The sequence below is a fragment of the Aulonocara stuartgranti genome (genome assembly GCF_965226115.1).
Source record: "Aulonocara stuartgranti genome assembly, chromosome: 14".
In the NCBI taxonomy this organism is placed as follows: Eukaryota; Metazoa; Chordata; class Actinopteri; order Cichliformes; family Cichlidae; genus Aulonocara; species Aulonocara stuartgranti.
Genome location: NC_138950.1, coordinates 4,593,051 through 4,609,842, shown reverse-complemented (window position 1 = coordinate 4,609,842; position 16,792 = coordinate 4,593,051). Strand labels below are relative to the sequence as shown.

Sequence of the window (16,792 nt, the reverse complement as noted above, 5' to 3'; positions counted from 1 at the left end):
CCTTTCCCATCAGGTCCTTACAGTTCCCTTCTGCATACCAGTAGCCTGGCCTTCTTCAGGTTTATAGTACCTGTGTGCAAATCTGGAATACCTGACCACAGAGTTTCTGGTCATTCTTTATTCTTGAATTCAGATTTGCAGATACTGACCTGATTTTAGCAATAGAAAACTTACAAAAACACAAATTCTTCAAAAATAAAAATGTGCAAATTTGTGGGAGAAAATAACACAAAAATAATACAACTGAATACAACTTGTAGCTGGTACTAGTCGTGTTGAAGATGCAATGACTATTGTTCCTTATGTGTCTGTGGTTCAACGTGTATGTTATTCCGACACCTTTCTTTATGTGTGAAAGGGAGTTACTGATGGTTACTAAGTACTCATCAGCAGTTAAAATCCAGGATGAAAACTATGTGAGCATGCGCAATGATGAAAGAATAACAATGAGATGAGATTTACCTGTTGCTTTAGGTGGACCTGGACAGAGGCTATAGCCCAATTCAACCATGACTATAACTGATGACAATATTTCTTGTTCGGCTCTTGAGACCAAGCTAAAGATCTATTCTACAGCCTACAGCAAGAGGGATGTATGATGGTGAAGGGTCCTGTTGACTGTTGGGATTCCCTGGAGAGCCTGATTGGTGCTCTGTTGTCTGTCAAAGAATAATCAAATCAAATCAAATCAAATCACTTTTATTGTCACATCACATGTGCAGGCACACTGGCACAGCACATGCGAGTGAAATTCTTGTGTGCGAACCCCACAAGCAACAGAGATGTGCAAACACAACAACACAAACGAGCAAAATACAAGAATGGCCAACCTGAAACTAATAAATATACAGTGGGGCAAAAAAGTATTTAGTCAGCCACCGATTGTGCAAGTTCCCCCACTTAAAATCATGACAGAGGTCAGTAATTCGCACCAGAGGTACACTTCAACTGTGAGAGACAGAATGTGAAAAAAAAATCCATGAATCCACATGGTAGGATTTGTAAAGAATTTATTCGTAAATCAGGGTGGAAAATAAGTATTTGGTCACCTCAAACAAGGAAAATCTCTGGCTCTCACAGACCTGTAACGTCTTCTGTAAGAAGCTTTTCTGTCCCCCACTCGTTACCTGTATGAATGGCACCTGTTTGAACTCATCATCTGTATAAAAGACACCTGTCCACAGCCTCAAACAGTCAGACTCCAAACTCCGCCATGGCCAAGACCAAAGAGCTTGCTCTCGAGAAGAAGATCTGCATGGAGGAATGGGCCAAAATACCAGCTACTGTGTGTACAAACCTGGTAAAGACCTATAGTAAACGTTTGACCTCTGTTATTGCCAACAAAGGTTATGTTACAAAGTATTGAGTTGTATTTTTGTTATTGACCAAATACTTATTTTCCACCCTGATTTACGAATAAATTCTTTACAAATCCTACCATGTGGATTCATGGATTTTTTTTTTCACATTCTGTCTCTCACAGTTGAAGTGTACCTCTGGTGCGAATTACTGACCTCTGTCATCATTTTAAGTGGGGGAACTTGCACAATCGGTGGCTGACTAAATACTTTTTTGCCCCACTGTATGTACAATATATAATAGTGTATGCATTTCTGGATGTGTATACTAAATATTTTCCTGTGTGTGTGTGTGTGTGTGTATACACATTTTTACAAATTAAATAGTAAAAAATAGATAAATAAAAATAATAAAAAAAAAATAATAATAATAATAAAATATATAGAATATACAGAGTTGAATATGTGCAAAACAAGTGGCATTTATATACAGTGTGGAGTGCATAATGTTGAAGTTCCAGTAGTGAAGCTGAGGTGTCTATGACGTGTTCAGCAGTCTGATGGCCTGGTGGAAGAAGCTGTCTCTCAGTCTGCTGTACGGGACCGGATGCTGCAGAACCTCCTTCCTGATGGAAGCAGTCTGAACAGTTTATGGCTGGGGTAACTGGAGTCCTTGATGATCCTCCCCGCTTTCCTCAGGCACCGCTTCCTGTAGATGTCTTGGAGGGAAGCGAAGGGAAGAATACACATAGTATGATTGATTGACTGAAGTGAGCACACCTCTTTTCACACATGCCTAAAAAGTCTGTGGTACGTGTGTACCTGGAATAACATCAGCCATGTTTAATTTTATGTATTTGGCTGACTCACTCACTGTATGTCTGTCTTATATCACAGCAGTATATTTATTTCTTATCAGTTTGAAAACCTCAAGCTAAACCAATGACAGTGAGAGGAGAGTTTTAATGCAAACAGGCTGCGATATTATGATACTGTATGTCTGTCTTACATATCACAGTGAACATCTGTTCACATCACACCCACATCTGTGGGTGAGATGATAAGCACGTGCAGCAGGTAGCTGTGCCCTGGATGTGCCATGTGCAACTAAACTGTTTCCCATGATCCCTCCTGCGAGCTGGCTGGAGGTACACCTGGTTCCAAGGTTGGTATGCCTGGCCAGGGCGCGCAAAACGGCTGCAGCGGCTATTTTTACACAGACACACTTCAAACGGACTCAGCCCGCCCCTCCAACACGAGCCTCTGCTTCACGCTGACCGTGTCTGAAGCCAGGCCCTGTCGATCTGCTGTCAACTGCCCCTGAGCAAATCAAAGCCTGAAACTGGTAGAATCTGGATTTTCTTTCTTCAAATTATCGTTCAACTGCTTTTTACTCTTTCTAAGATTTATCCTCCATCGGACTGAAGGAAAAACACATATTTTCTTTACTGCTGCATTCGCAGCAGCTGGTTGTTCTGACGCAGAGCAATTATTCAAGCATAATAACCCGGGACACAATAATATTTCACTTAGAGAGATTTCAGTATTTCTATCAACACCAAGCATAATGACATCAAATGCACGTCACTGGAAGGACTCAGTGTTGTAATGCATATAATATGGAGCCACTATCAGGGACAAACAGAGACTGCAGCGTGTTGTGCGCTCTGCTGAGAAGGTGATTGGCTGCAGACTCCCATCTCTGCAGGACCTGTACACCTCCAGGACACTGCGGCGTGCAGCCCGGATCTCAGCTGACCCTTCTCACCCTGGACACAGTCTGTTTGACCTGCTCCCCTCAGGCAGGAGGCTCCGGTCCATTCCCACCAGAACCTCTCGCCATAAGAACAGTTTCTTCCCCTCTGCTGTTGGACACATGAACAATTACCACATGATTGTCCCCGCCACTAACACATGACCCTACGCTGTGTCACTTCATCATTTCATGTTTGGCACTGATCACCACCTGCACTCATGTATATATCTTTCTACGTAGCACTCATAATTCTTATTCTCATGTATATATCTCATGTATATCTCATGCACATATCTTTCTTTCTACATAGCACTTTAATTCTTATTGTCTGCACTGAAGCACCGCAGCAATTTCCTAATGTTGTAAACCTCAACATCTGGCAATAAACCCATTCTGATTCTGATTCTGAGTCATTACCTTTGGGCAACAGTGCCCTCTTATCTATACTAGATACATACATACATACATATACACAGCCAGACTACATTATGCATCCCATAATTGACTGCGGTGGGATGTGTAATTTGTTTATTTTGGCGTAATGATCCCAGCTGTTATAATGATAATGAGAAAATGCTCTCCAAATATAATCACCCTAATGACAGGACATTATGTTTATGTCCTGTCATTAGGGTGATTAGGGATAACAGGACAGAATATGAACGAAGAACACATTGTCAGAATAACATATGTTCAATTTTAACCTCATTAAGTCATCTATATATTCAAGCCCTTTGTTTTCTGCATGCCATTGTTGGGTCGTCTTCTGCCCTATCTAGCCTGGTTCTATTATTTTGACCTTAGCCTTAGTTTTCGTCTTTGCCTGTTTTCCACAGTTATAGTTATAGGTCTTAGTACCTCTTAGTGTTTTGTTTCGTAGTGTTTTTGACAGTTTGCTTTGGTTTCTTGGTTTTCCCTGCCGTCATCTCAATAAAGGATCACTTTTCTGTTTAAACTTACTACTCCTCGTCATCATCTGCTTTGGGTCCTGTTTCCACATCGGGTGTGCACCCCGCCGTGACAGACAGCTTCATCTAGTTCCAAGGCCAGGTCTGTTGAGCTTCATTTCTTTCAATACAGAGGTGAGAGTTATGTTATGCTATGTTATATTTCCCACATTGTAAATCTGTAATGCAGTCAGCATGTCTCTCCAGTTGTAATAAATTTATGCCCTAATTGTGGATAAACTGCCATAATTGAGAAAATCTTGGGGGACGCTGCTTAAATGTGAAATAGATATACAAGCATGGGACAAAAATCCTGCTCCTTCCATCTAAAATCTATGTTTGTAACCGATTTAAAGAACTACAGTACGAAATTTTTTCACAATGTGCACTGTTAACCTTTGCTGTATTTTTCCACAGTAAAATACCACAAAATGCCCAGTAACTTACCTGAAAACATTTCTACAGTTAATTATTGCTTTGCATTATGGGTATATTAAGGTTATTTACAATTACTTACTGTATTTTTTTTAAAACAAAATTGCGATAGTAGTTATACCTACCGTTAACACATTAGCAGCTACTGTATTATGTGTGTTCGGCCCTCCCTGTACGTTCCAGTTTGGCAGATAGATAAACAGTTCTTCAAAAGGAGAGACATAAGAAAAACATATTAAAACATACATCTGGAACATAATATATTTCTCACATTACAAAATACAGACTGAAGACTTAGCAACTTGAACTATAGCTGGTATAACCAAGACAAATAAATGAAAACATGTTAACTCCAAATCCCGCTAGCTTGATGCTAACACACAATGAATTAGCATCGGCAATGCAGCTAACATGCCGGCTTCAAATATGAGAGTCAACAACCCATTTTACATCACATGCTTAACATGAACACAGAATATAATCGTACTTACAAGTGTAAACCCTGGTCAGCTTCTCTTTCCAGCGCTGTGTGAATAAAACTCTCTGGATGAGGATTTAAAAAAATATGTTTTAAACTCATGCTCTGTGAGAGCGGACGGAGAGGACTTACCACAGCGAAAGCTTTATTGCTCCTAACGATAGGCAGGGGGGTAGCCCGTTTACCAGTAGCAGACTTCCGCTGCGGATTTTCAAAATAAAAGTTCCAAAATAAACCCATGGTTGCGATCCCAAGTTTAACAGGAATTTAACAACAACAAAACCATATTCATTCTTTTACATCGTTACACAAGCATATATTTCTCATGCTCCAGTACAGCCAACTTCAGAGCTAATATTTTGTGTGCTGGTATCAACTTGGCCAGACAACACACACTGAATGCATGCTGGCCCCGCCTACCCACCTACCTCTACCAACCACCACTCCATATCCTGACTGACATGACCTGTGATCCAGTGATTGACAGGAGAGGAAAGGCCAACTTCGTTAACTCTTCACTCTTACGATATTCTCGAGAGGACAAAAGATTTTGCACCTGTTATTGTTGGACCTCTGTGTGGAAACTGCAAACGGGACATCATAAGGTAATTAATGCAAAGGACTCTCCTACCCTAACATATTCGTTTATTAATTCTTAAGAGCATGTATAGTTTGTGTGTGTGTGGGAGGGCTTAAAATCGGTGTTAGCTTGGTCGAAATAGCACATTAGCTGAATTATTCTGGAAAAAATAGGTTGTGTGTGTTTTTTTTTCTTTTCTTATTTGAATATATATTTAGATATATATTTTACACGGGGAGGGGCGAGGAACACAGGCGCAACGACAGTCTTTGTCTTTTTTTCCCCGCCGAGTGTGGTGCATTGTCCTCCTGCGCTTCTGTTCTATGACTGTCAAGTCAAACCGGGTGAAGAGCCCTGAGGGAAAACGTAAACGTGACAGACTGGAGGGCGGAACTAATCTTGTGTCTGGGTTTCTGTCGGGAAGAAAAAGAAAGGCGAACTGGGAAGCAATAGGAAGGTGCCACTTTCGGGAAAAGCCCAGTATAATTCCTTCAATAAGTTGTCGCCAACATGAATATTGTGTGGAACTGAAGTATCTACAAAGCCAGGGAGGCAGCCGGTAAGGGAATGGTTGCTGACTATGGTAAAAGACTTTGAAGTGAGTTGCTAAAGAATCGCGGCTGCCGCTAGCATGTAGCATTAGCACTGTGTCGTGAGTTGGTCGCCTGTTTACGAGCGGCACGCTCGTAAACATTGTTTATTGTTGGTCTGCATATGGAAGACTGTTAATGCTTGCATATGGTTAAGAGAAGCTGGTTATAAATACTATTGTTACTGCTCAAGTTCTAATGCAGATTGATTATTTAATTTAGCACTTTAATAGAAAGCAGTATTTCTCAAGGTGTATGTACAATTGTTAGTGAATTACGTAATTTGAGCATTTAAAAATACTCAAGCAAATATTGTACTACAAAGCTTATGCACTGCATTGATGTGTTTAAAAAAAAAGGAAAAAAAAGAAAATGTGTTTGGGATTGTTTACAATATTTGCAGATGTGTGATAACAAACATAATTTGTATTTGGGTTTTTTGGTTTGTATTTAAAGGGTTTTCACCTATGGCTGACTGTGGCCGAAAAGAAGATTAAAGAAAAGGAAAAACAAAAGATCTGCCTGGTCATTGAGTGAAACCCAGTTAAACACCTGTGGTAGATGCATCAATCCCTTTCAAGCGGGGAAGCTGCACAAACTTAGAGAGTTTGACTAAGCAGCAGGTAAAAATACACATTTAATGAGAATAAAGAAAGACAACTTCTTTTTTGGAAATTTAGAGACTGCTAAAACAATCTTATCCAGTTTTGAGCTTGCTCATGTAGGTTAGCCTGCTTTATTTAATTTTGTGTGAGCTGCAGTACACAACATTAAAAAGTTAATGTGACATTAGGTTGGTGGCGCGAGGAACTCCAACCTAAGTTTAATATTTATTAATTTTTTAAGTGGGAAGGGGAGTATGTTTTTTTTTCCTTTAATACAACGTCTTCCAGGGTCTTTTTCATAGGAAAACCATGTAACGTCTGTGTTAGGTTGGTCAAAAGAGCAATTAGTTGAATTATTCTCGAAAAGATGGGTTGTGTGTTTTTTTTCTTTTATTTACTTATGTAAATATATTTTTCAAGGGTTAAATAAATGCAACGTTAAATTAACAATTGTCTCTCTGTCTTTTCCCGCCCAGTGTGGTACATTGCTGTCCTCCTGCCCTTGCTGGCTGCGCTGACAGTGTGATGTAGCCTCAGTGTTTGTGTTTAAAGGCTTTTTCCACCAAGATGTCTGTTGAGAGAGAGATGACCTTACCCATCACACCAAGGGTAATAGCGCTCGGTAAATAAATAGTTTCCTCTTGTAATATTTTTGTAAAAAATCTATGTAATTATTGTGGTATTTGTACCCACAACAACTTACTTAACAGGGGTTTGTCTGTTTTATATTGTATAAAAATAGAATACACAGAGTTTGCTGCTGTTTCTCTTATTATACACAATGACCAACAGGAAAAAAAACAGCCTAACATTTCAGCACAGGCCAAAATGCCAAAACATTAGGCAGTTTTTTCCTGTAATTGATCATAATTTTCATGACATAATAAATAATAAGAGAAACAGCAGCAAACCGTGTGGATTCTATTTTTTTTTTACAGTGTGAGGCCTGCTATCCAGCATTCTTGTGGAAACCTTATTTGTAAGGGTGAGCACATTGTCTTATTGGACTCTTGTCTGTTTTTAGGGAATAATTTCATGTCTGCAAGCCGCTGGATGATCAGTTTGGAGGGCAAGGTATTTTATGAGCCTGAGCAGATGCATGACTTTACCAGCACCCTTGCTGTCTTCTTTGCGTCATACTACGTTTTCAACCTTGAGTATCAGGAGTCAGCGTCCATCACACTGGAGATGATACAGAGGTAAATACTTTACACCATTAAAGCTTACACCATTTAAGAATGAAATATATGTGATAGCTTGACTACAGTTGCAGAAACATATAGGTGATTGCTGTAATGTATGTTTTAATTTTGAAATTAAAGCAGCCCCTTTTCCGTTAAAAGGTTCTTTTGTGAGGATCAATCCAGACATGGGAACAAAATGCCCTGCAAAACTTGGTACAAGCTGCAAGACAGGTCGTGTCGTAAAGAGGAAGGTTACAAGCATCAGCCCTCAGATCACCACCTTCCTCCAGCGGCTCTCTGAGTTTGAATGGAGGACTTCCAACTAGGTAAGAATACAGAGATGATAATATCTTTTACATAGCTGATAATTATATACATACTGTACACTCCATACAACAGTATGAATGATCTCAGACAGATGTGAACAAGTGAATAACCTGAGCAAACATGAATATTGATGATGTGTCTTTGACAGGTGGTGATAAAGACTACGCTGAACCCGACCATCCTGGTAACGGAAATCTAAATCCCATGTCACATTCTATTTCCTGGGACCCACTGATAATTATTATATTTTGTAAATGATTTTTGTTTTACAATTGTAATAGTTTATTTAATGTTCATGCTGGTGGGTTTGTCCTGTTTTTAGTGGAATGAAAAACTGTTTTCCTTAAAAAAATCAGACACAGAAAGGTGAAGGACTGTGTAGTTTTCATGTACGCTTCTATTTATTTTGGTTATTGACATTGTTTTTATTCAGTTGAAAAATGTTTTTCTTGTTAAAAAATATCAACAAAAAATATCAACAATAAATGTTGGTTTAATTCACTATTCTGAGACTACTTTATTGAATTATATTGTTTTTTGTAAATCAGAATCAGAATACTTTATTGATCCCTGGGGGAAATTATTTTTTGTTACAGTGCTCCATTTTAAACCAACATTAAGACAAGACAGACAATACGCTAACTAAGAATAGTACAATATATACATATATATATATATATATATATATATATATATATATATATATACATAAGTCACTTATAAATAATGATTTGGAAAAGAAACATGTGTAGTTGTAGCAGCAAACAGTGTGTTAAGTGGATGCGTTGTACAGGGAGATGGCCACAGGCAGGAATGATTTCCTGTGTCGTTCAGTGGTGCTTTTCGGTAATCTCAGTCTCTCACTGAACGAGCTCCTGTGACTGACCAACATGTCATGGAGTGGGTGGGAGGTGTTATCCAACATTGTCTTTATCTTGGACAGCATCCGCCTCTCCGACACCACCTTGAGGGAGTCCAGCTCCATCCCCACAACATTGCTGGCCTTACGGATCAGTTTATTAAGTCTGTTGGCATCTGCGACCCTCAGCCTGCTCCCCCCAGCATGCAACAGCATAGAGGATCGCACTGGCCACCACAGACTCATAGAAAATCCTCAGCATTTTCTGGCAGTTGTTGAAGGACCTCAGTCGCCTCAAAAAATAGAGACGACTCTGGCCCTTCCTGTAAAGTGCTGTGGTGTTTTTAGCCCAGTCCAGTTTATTGTCAATGTGTACTCCAATGTATTTATAGTCCTCCACAATGTCAACACTGACCCCCTGGATTGAAACAGGGGTCAAGTGTTTCCTGGTCTTCCTGAAGTCCACGATCAGTTCCTTGGTCTTTGCCACGTTGAGCTGCAGATGATTCTGCTCACACCACGTGACAAAGGAGTCGACCACAGCCCGGTACTCTGTCTCATCATCCCTGCTGATGCATCCAACCACCGCAGAGTCATCAGAAAACTGAAGATGGCAGGTCTCTGTGCAGTGGCTGAAGTCTGTGGTGTAGAGGGTGAAGAGGAAGGGGGAGAGGACAGTCCCCTGTGGTGCCCCCTGTGTTGCTGATCACCTTGTCAGACACACACTGTGGGAGACGTACATATTGTTCTTAATGGATGGTCGTCAGAATTTACACCCTTTTATGGTCCTCGGGACCCAAAATGGTCCCCATCCAAAAGGTGATATAGCAATGGATTTTATGAATTTTTTTTTCATTTTTTTTCACATCAGATCTTTTAAACAACTTCAGACCTATCCACTGATATAAAGTTTTTCATAATTTTTTTAATAATTTTTAGGTTTTTATGGCTTTATTGTCATAAAAACCCCTGTTTTTTGGGGGGTAAAAAATCATAATATGCAATATTTTTAAAAAATGAGTTGCAAATGGAACTACTTGGCATGAGGTTATTAGAGCCTTGGATAGGTAAAAAAAGTCATAACAGAATTGATTTGGATACTTTATTATTTTTGGAGCAATAAGAGTTTTTCAAATTTACACCCTTTTATGGTCCTCGGGACCCAAAATGGTCCCCATCCAAAAGGTGATATAGCAATGGATTTTATGAATTTTTTTTCACTTTTTTTTCACATCAGATCTTTTAAACAACTTCAGACCTATCCACTGATATAAAGTTTTTCATAATTTTCTTTATATTTTTTTAGGTTTTTATGGCTTTATTGTCATAAAGACCCCTGTTTATTTTTTATTTATTTATTTATTTTTTTTGGGGGGGAAACCCGTAATATATATTATAAATATATTCTCAATCACATTCACACCACTCTCTTATATCAGTTCCACTACATCGAGACTATTTTATGGTGGTCAGCTGTTTTATTGTCATGTATTTTGCATAATAAGATAACCATGTCCTGCATTCAAAACCACTGAAAATGTCTATGGTGGTGCTGTACCTAATATTGTGCTCATTGGATCCAAAACATATTTTTCCTTTATTTTGAAGCCTGAGGCTTAGATCCATTTTCACGAGAAAAAAAATTATCACATGTCAGGATTACAGTATATCGAAAATATGTGATTATAATGGGAGTCAATGGGACCCAAAATGGTACGAGGACCACAGATGGTAACACTTATGTGAATCTCCTTTACTATACACAACACCATAGAGGGGATCAATGAATTTTAAAAATAATGCTAAAATGCACATCCTAGCCAAGTTTCATGCAACTAGTCTTTAAAATGACTGATATATTGAGAATCAAAAATCCAAGGGGACCCAAAAGGGTCCCTTTTTTGACTATGACCATCTGAGGGTTTTAAATGTTCTTATATCGAATATGAATGTTAATATTATTTCATATGCTGTAAAACACAATTACAGTCTAAACAAATTATACTGTACACAATTACAGTGTTATACCATAAACCACATTTGCAGTACAGTGATACTATAAAACTTAATCACGGTAAGTCTTTCTAACTGTAAACCACATTTACAGTAAAGCTGTTGTTATACTGTAATATATGTTTACAGTAAAGATACTGTAGATCAGTAATTCCAGTAACTTACTGGCAATAGTGTCATTCACCAGGCCCCCCCGTGTGGTTCTGGGATCTTTGCTCACCGTTCTCATGATCATTTTGACCCCACGGTCAAAAGACCATCAGTGGTCTTGTATGTCTTCCATTTTCTGATGATTGCTCCCACAGTTGATTTTTTTCACACCAAGCTGCTTGCCTATTGTAGATTCACTCTTCCCAGTCTGGTGTAGGTCTACAATACTTTTCCTGGTGTCCTTCGAAAGCTCTTTGGTCTTGGTCATGGCGGAGTTTGGAGTCGTCCCCGACCTGCAGTTTCAACCTTCCCGACCTGCAGTTCCAACCTTCCCGACCTGTAGTTCCAACGTTCCCGACCTGCAGTTCCAACCTTCCCGACCTGCAGTATGTTAGTTTCTATGTGCAATATTAGTTCTTGTCAATCCTTGTCACTACTGTATGTGTTGACATTGCAATCACCATTTGTCAAATAAAACAAAAGAAATACACAAAGGGGTTACCGCGTATCAGCTTGACTGTGTCATCGGCTATGTGTGAGTACGTGTGCTGTGTAATACCAAAACGTTCACAGACTCGGTTTATAGTACGTACAAGACAAACTTTATTTGGTTTCATGTACAGTCTGGGGTAGTAACAACAGATGTGATCTTTCCGTGACCAACAGTGTACAATTATGTTCGGGAGATCACATTGACAAAATGGAGACATTCACTCAAACACAACCACCGTTCTGACTCCAGGGCTCTCCTGATCGGTGCTAGTACCAACGTGCACCCACACAGGTCCGTTAAGGTGAACCATGCCTGTTGCCGTTATGAAGACAGATGCATCTCCTCTGCATATCGTCAGCCCCCCACGGACCTGATCGGGGCTTCCCGCCCTGCGCGTCTTCACATTAGCTGGAGGTTGAAACCATTGTTCGCTCACAGGGTTAAGAGAAAACCAAAACTTGTCATATTGTAAATCCGGGGCGATGGGGCGTATGTAAAAGTCCACTATCATGGAGCCATCTACCTCATTGTTCACCCCAGTCTGTGGTTCGAGTTTCGTGTACCCAGGCCTTTCCATCACCTCTAGTTCTTCGGCCACCAATCTACCATTCGGTTCTATGAAGTTAGAGGCGATAATGCATATGCCGTGGTCGCGCCGATCGGGGTCCGCGCCGGCAGTGTAGACGACACAGGAGCGTTCGTCCTTGTTAAGGTGCACTCGCAGTTCATCACGTTTAGCTGGGCCTTTTGCAAGCGAGTCCAGGTTGTCGTTCACCACAACGTCGCCTTTTGCCATAATGTGGTACGTGTCTCCCAAACGCACACTCCCACTGCATGTGGACACTACAATGTCGGTCGGCAATGAGGTGAGGTCACACCCGAGTGAACATGGGTAGGCTTCCGATTTACAGAGGTCGAGGTGGATTCCAAGCTCCACGCGTCCCTTGACGTTAATGTCATCTATAGGAGTATTGCAACCCGTACCTCTCGGGCATACTTTAACGAGGAACACATCACCATCGTATGTCTTGACAGGTACCGCGACCTTCGTGCCCATGGTTTCAGAACAATAGCAGCACTCACACAAGTCAGCAGCTGGCTTTATATTCTTCATCGGCAACACGGCTGTGGGTCGGCGTGAACCGTGTTGTGGGTCGGCGAGGACCGTGCTGTGGGTCGGCGAGGACCAGATTTGCTGTGTGTGTGTGTGTGTGTGTGTGTGTGTGTGTGTGTGTGTGTGTGTGTGTGTGTGTGTGTAACATTGGCATTTGTTTACTCAGATCCAAGGCAGGCCAAATGTCTGTGATACAACCTACACGCAAAGGACACACATTCACAATATACGGGTACACACGTCTGTTTTATTTCCAAGTGTTTCAGACTTTGCAGCGTTTGCAGACCCAGTATCCATCATCCCTGCATTTGGCACAGGTGAATTTCTGACATGTTCTCTTGCACCTGCATGACACAATGGAAGATCTGTGCTGAGAGTCGAGGAAGGTGTGAATGTGTGTCTTTTATATGTACAGGTCAGTCGATGTGTGGCATATAGATACGGCAGGCATTTCTGAAAGTTTTAACACAGAGGTTTGGCCTGCCTTGGATCTGAGCAACTCCGAGTGAGCAAATGTAAATGTGCCAGGCCTCAAGGATAATGGGTGGTTTGCACAACAAAAAACCGGAGGAGAAACAAGCTGACGACCTGTGAAAATCTCAGCATGGGTGATTAACACTTCGGGACTTGCACCAGAAAATAAAAAAGCCAGTAATTCTAGGGGGTGTTGGGTTTAGGGAAGTTACGCAAATTTGCGCAGGTTAGTAAACCTAGTGTTGAAGCAGACCGTGTAATTGATTGTGATTTTTTTTCTCGAATATACACACAGGAGACCGCTTCGTCCAGTTCACACCAGTTCACACCAGTTCAAGCACAGGATTCCGCTTCAGTTCCGTTCAACACACAGGTAAGAGTGTTACCTTTCCCACGTTGTCAATCCGTAATGCAGCCAACACGTCTCTCCAGTTGTAATAGAATGTAGGTTTGAAGCAGCACGCCGTGCCTTTAAAGCACACTGTGTAATTGTGATATTCTCCAATGTCGACTTGTGGTATTCCAAGGTCAGGTGACAACTTTATGTTGAAATAGTACACGGGTCCAGCTGGCGGTGGCTCTAGGTACAGTGATTCTGAGCTCAGCATGCGTGACACAGAGCTAGACTGGTTGAACAGCAAACACAATATGCAAGCCGTAGGGCTTGCTCCATATGTGTTCGCGGTGTCGTTGTCACACCTCGCGACGTCGGCGTACGCTTGAGGTGATATCAACGCTCTCAGCGGCCGGCGTTTGCCGTCGGCTGCGCTGACCAGCATGCCTTTGCAGTTATGTGCGTTTGAACAAAATGGCAAACGTTGATCGTTTAACATTTGCAGTAACAGGTCTCTATTGTACGTGTGTCGAACGAGGGCTCTACCCGGTATAGCTCTCTCTGCGAGAGACGCCATCAGGGGCTTGGGGTTCTTAGCCAGCAGTTCCATTATGGTCAGCACCGGAGTGCAGCTTGTGCACAGAGCCGATCCCTGAGTGGAATCACACGCACACGGCTCGGACGCGGCGTGCGTGTCATGAAACAATACTTTGATGTCAGATGGAGAAATGTGTCTGCTTTGCGACACTTTGCGCAGTACACGATGTCTGATCTCCTGTCTATAACGGTCCACTTTGCTCACGTCGCAAACGCGCCGTGTGTCATCCGCCGGGCAGTCCGCCGCAGATCTCGTCTTTGGCCACAACGTGCACATTTCACGACGCTTGCCGCGTGTAGTCTCTCGTGAACATTTGACACAAGGCTCGCCCGCGCTACGCCCGGCCGAGCATCCGGCACAGAGCCAAAGACAGCACACTTTTTCCACAGCATCCTGAAAGGTCGAGCATATCCCGCACACAAAGCGCGACATGACCTCACACGACGTGAAGTGCGGCTGACTTAAGTACCATGTAGGATTGCCTCCTAAACACATGCTGCAAACTCTCACGTTGCAGGGACACCGAAGCTTGACGCCTGCTCTGTGTCTGTCTTTGCTGCTTTTCACCAAGGTCACCCGACACACTAGGCACTTCGAGTCATTGCTGTTGTGTTTTTTGTGTCCGGGTTTACCCAGTCGGCCGCTCCGCGTGTCTTTGTAGCTCGTCGTAGATACGCGCCTGTACAGGTTCGTAGCTTTGCACACAGACCTGACCAGAGCGTCTTTGCGTTTCGTCTCGCAATCTCTCAGCAGCTCTTCTGGAACCCGAGTCGCGGACAACGAAGCGTTTTCGATGGCGAACCGAGGGCTTTGCTGTGCTCTATTCAAAGCACTGTCGCTGGAGCCCATGCCTGTGATAGATGACATGGTCTACGTCCCCGGGGCGGAAGGCTTCCGTCTGACTGAAATGATGTCGGCGGCCCCGTGTTCAGATCACAGGTTCAACTTTGCTCACAGCGTACACGTACTGCTGCAGCGGACCTCCGGTTCGGCAAAGGTACGCTGTCCTTGTGATCAGCGTACAGACGGCAAAGCCGGTGATATAGTGCGACGAGTCGATCACGTGAGACACGACCGGGTCTCCGCGAGAGCAGCAGCATATCGAGCGCGATCCGGAGGCAGGCCGCTGTGGGCCTTCGAGATGAGCCAAGTCGTCACAGCGTACAGATGGATATTGAACCATCGCAGCACGGACTACACCAAGTGTTGCGACGCTGTGGTTGTGTATCAGATACAGAGATCCAAGTGGCTGCCTCCGGGGCTTTACGTGTACAGAAGAAGGCCTACGCACTTTGGCTGCACAGTGGACAGACCCGTAGCTGTGATTGAACAATTCAACCTTAACCGAACAGCCGTCGACCCCGAGCTGCCGAACGCCATAACGATTGACATGTTCCCGGGCTGCGATAACTACAGCGCCATGTACATTGTGACGCGCAAACAGAGTAGGCTCACGCCCGAGTACGGCAATAGGATATTCGGAGAGGCCGCAGCGTTGGGTATCGTGGAGTCGGTGCATCCACCCGGATACATGTCAGCCTCCGAGCGTTACGAAGTGGCCATCAGGACAGAGAGGATGTATGTGTTAGACCTACGGTGGAAGGCGTTCGACACCAGAACGAGATGCGTCCACGCCATACCCAGGATCAAAGGCATGAAAGCCATCTTATGGTCTAACCACAACGGCGATGTACAGAACACAGAATGCAAAGTGTTGAGTTGGCTCTTTGGCCACTCCAACGAATTGCCCTCGGACGTGCAGATGGTAGACTACACTGCCGAAACTCTCGGAGTCCGGTATATACTAGTGGACATGGACACATTCACCGGCGTTTTACCGCAGCCTCCTCGCGCCGGCATGTCGTTTTTCACACACACACATTTCACCGGCGATTTAGCCACAGCTACGGCCGCAATCGGCCACGTTACGGGCCCTAGAAGCAGGATGGGCTCGCCTTGTCAAGGTAAACCGCTCGACGTCTGGTACACGTTACCCTCAATGGGTTCGTGCCATCCAACGCCTTACACTTGTGGCGATAGATACGCAGACGTGAACATAACAGATGAGATGAAGGCAGACTTGATCGAATGGACACTCAAAACAGACGCCGCTGACTGTCAAGGCCTTGCCGTTCAGCACACACTGTATTACCACTGGGAGACCGCTCAGTACAAGATGATGTTGTGTCACACTGTACCAGACGCAGACACTTCGCTTAACATGTTCAGGCTTTGATCGTCGTATTGTGCGATACTCTAAGCTGTCTCCTTCGTTTGGAAATTTGTGTGTGTGTGTGTGTGTGTGTGTGTGTGTGTGTGAATAAATTGCCACTGCTGGGGCTACCATCAGACAAAGACTGAGGTAGTACACCATCAGGCAAAGACTGGGGTAGCACTATACACTATTTATAAAGCACACTATCATCTAGTCCATACTGTTTCATGCTTTGTATTTCAGGACAGTGTCATGGCTCAACAGGATTATGGTGTTACAGAGTGGAAGCGCATTGCCAAAGCGCTGCATTCTGGAGCCTTGCACAACGACGTGACTTTCGAA

General features: G+C 42.9%; 2 long non-coding RNA genes across 4 annotated transcripts; one reads left to right on the top strand and one right to left on the bottom strand.

The window, feature by feature from the left end:
• Positions 1–683: 683 nt before the first annotated feature.
• LOC309687118 lies at positions 684–5,249 on the bottom strand. Of its 2 annotated transcripts, XR_014270636.1 has the most exons (5): positions 5,047–5,249; positions 4,928–4,961; positions 4,562–4,641; positions 4,015–4,122; positions 684–2,017 (listed from the first exon to the last, which is right to left on the bottom strand). It is a non-coding gene; the product is annotated as an uncharacterized lncRNA (long non-coding RNA). The 2 variants fall into 2 exon arrangements; XR_014270637.1 differs by having other exon boundaries at positions 4,928–5,242.
• A 533-nt stretch (positions 5,250–5,782) lies between these two features.
• LOC309687117 lies at positions 5,783–8,701 on the top strand. Of its 2 annotated transcripts, none has more exons than XR_014270634.1 (6): positions 5,783–6,053; positions 6,541–6,707; positions 7,166–7,298; positions 7,714–7,888; positions 8,033–8,199; positions 8,349–8,701. It is a non-coding gene; the product is annotated as an uncharacterized lncRNA (long non-coding RNA). The 2 variants fall into 2 exon arrangements; XR_014270635.1 differs by having other exon boundaries at positions 5,785–6,053; positions 7,166–7,311.
• Positions 8,702–16,792: the final 8,091 nt, after the last annotated feature.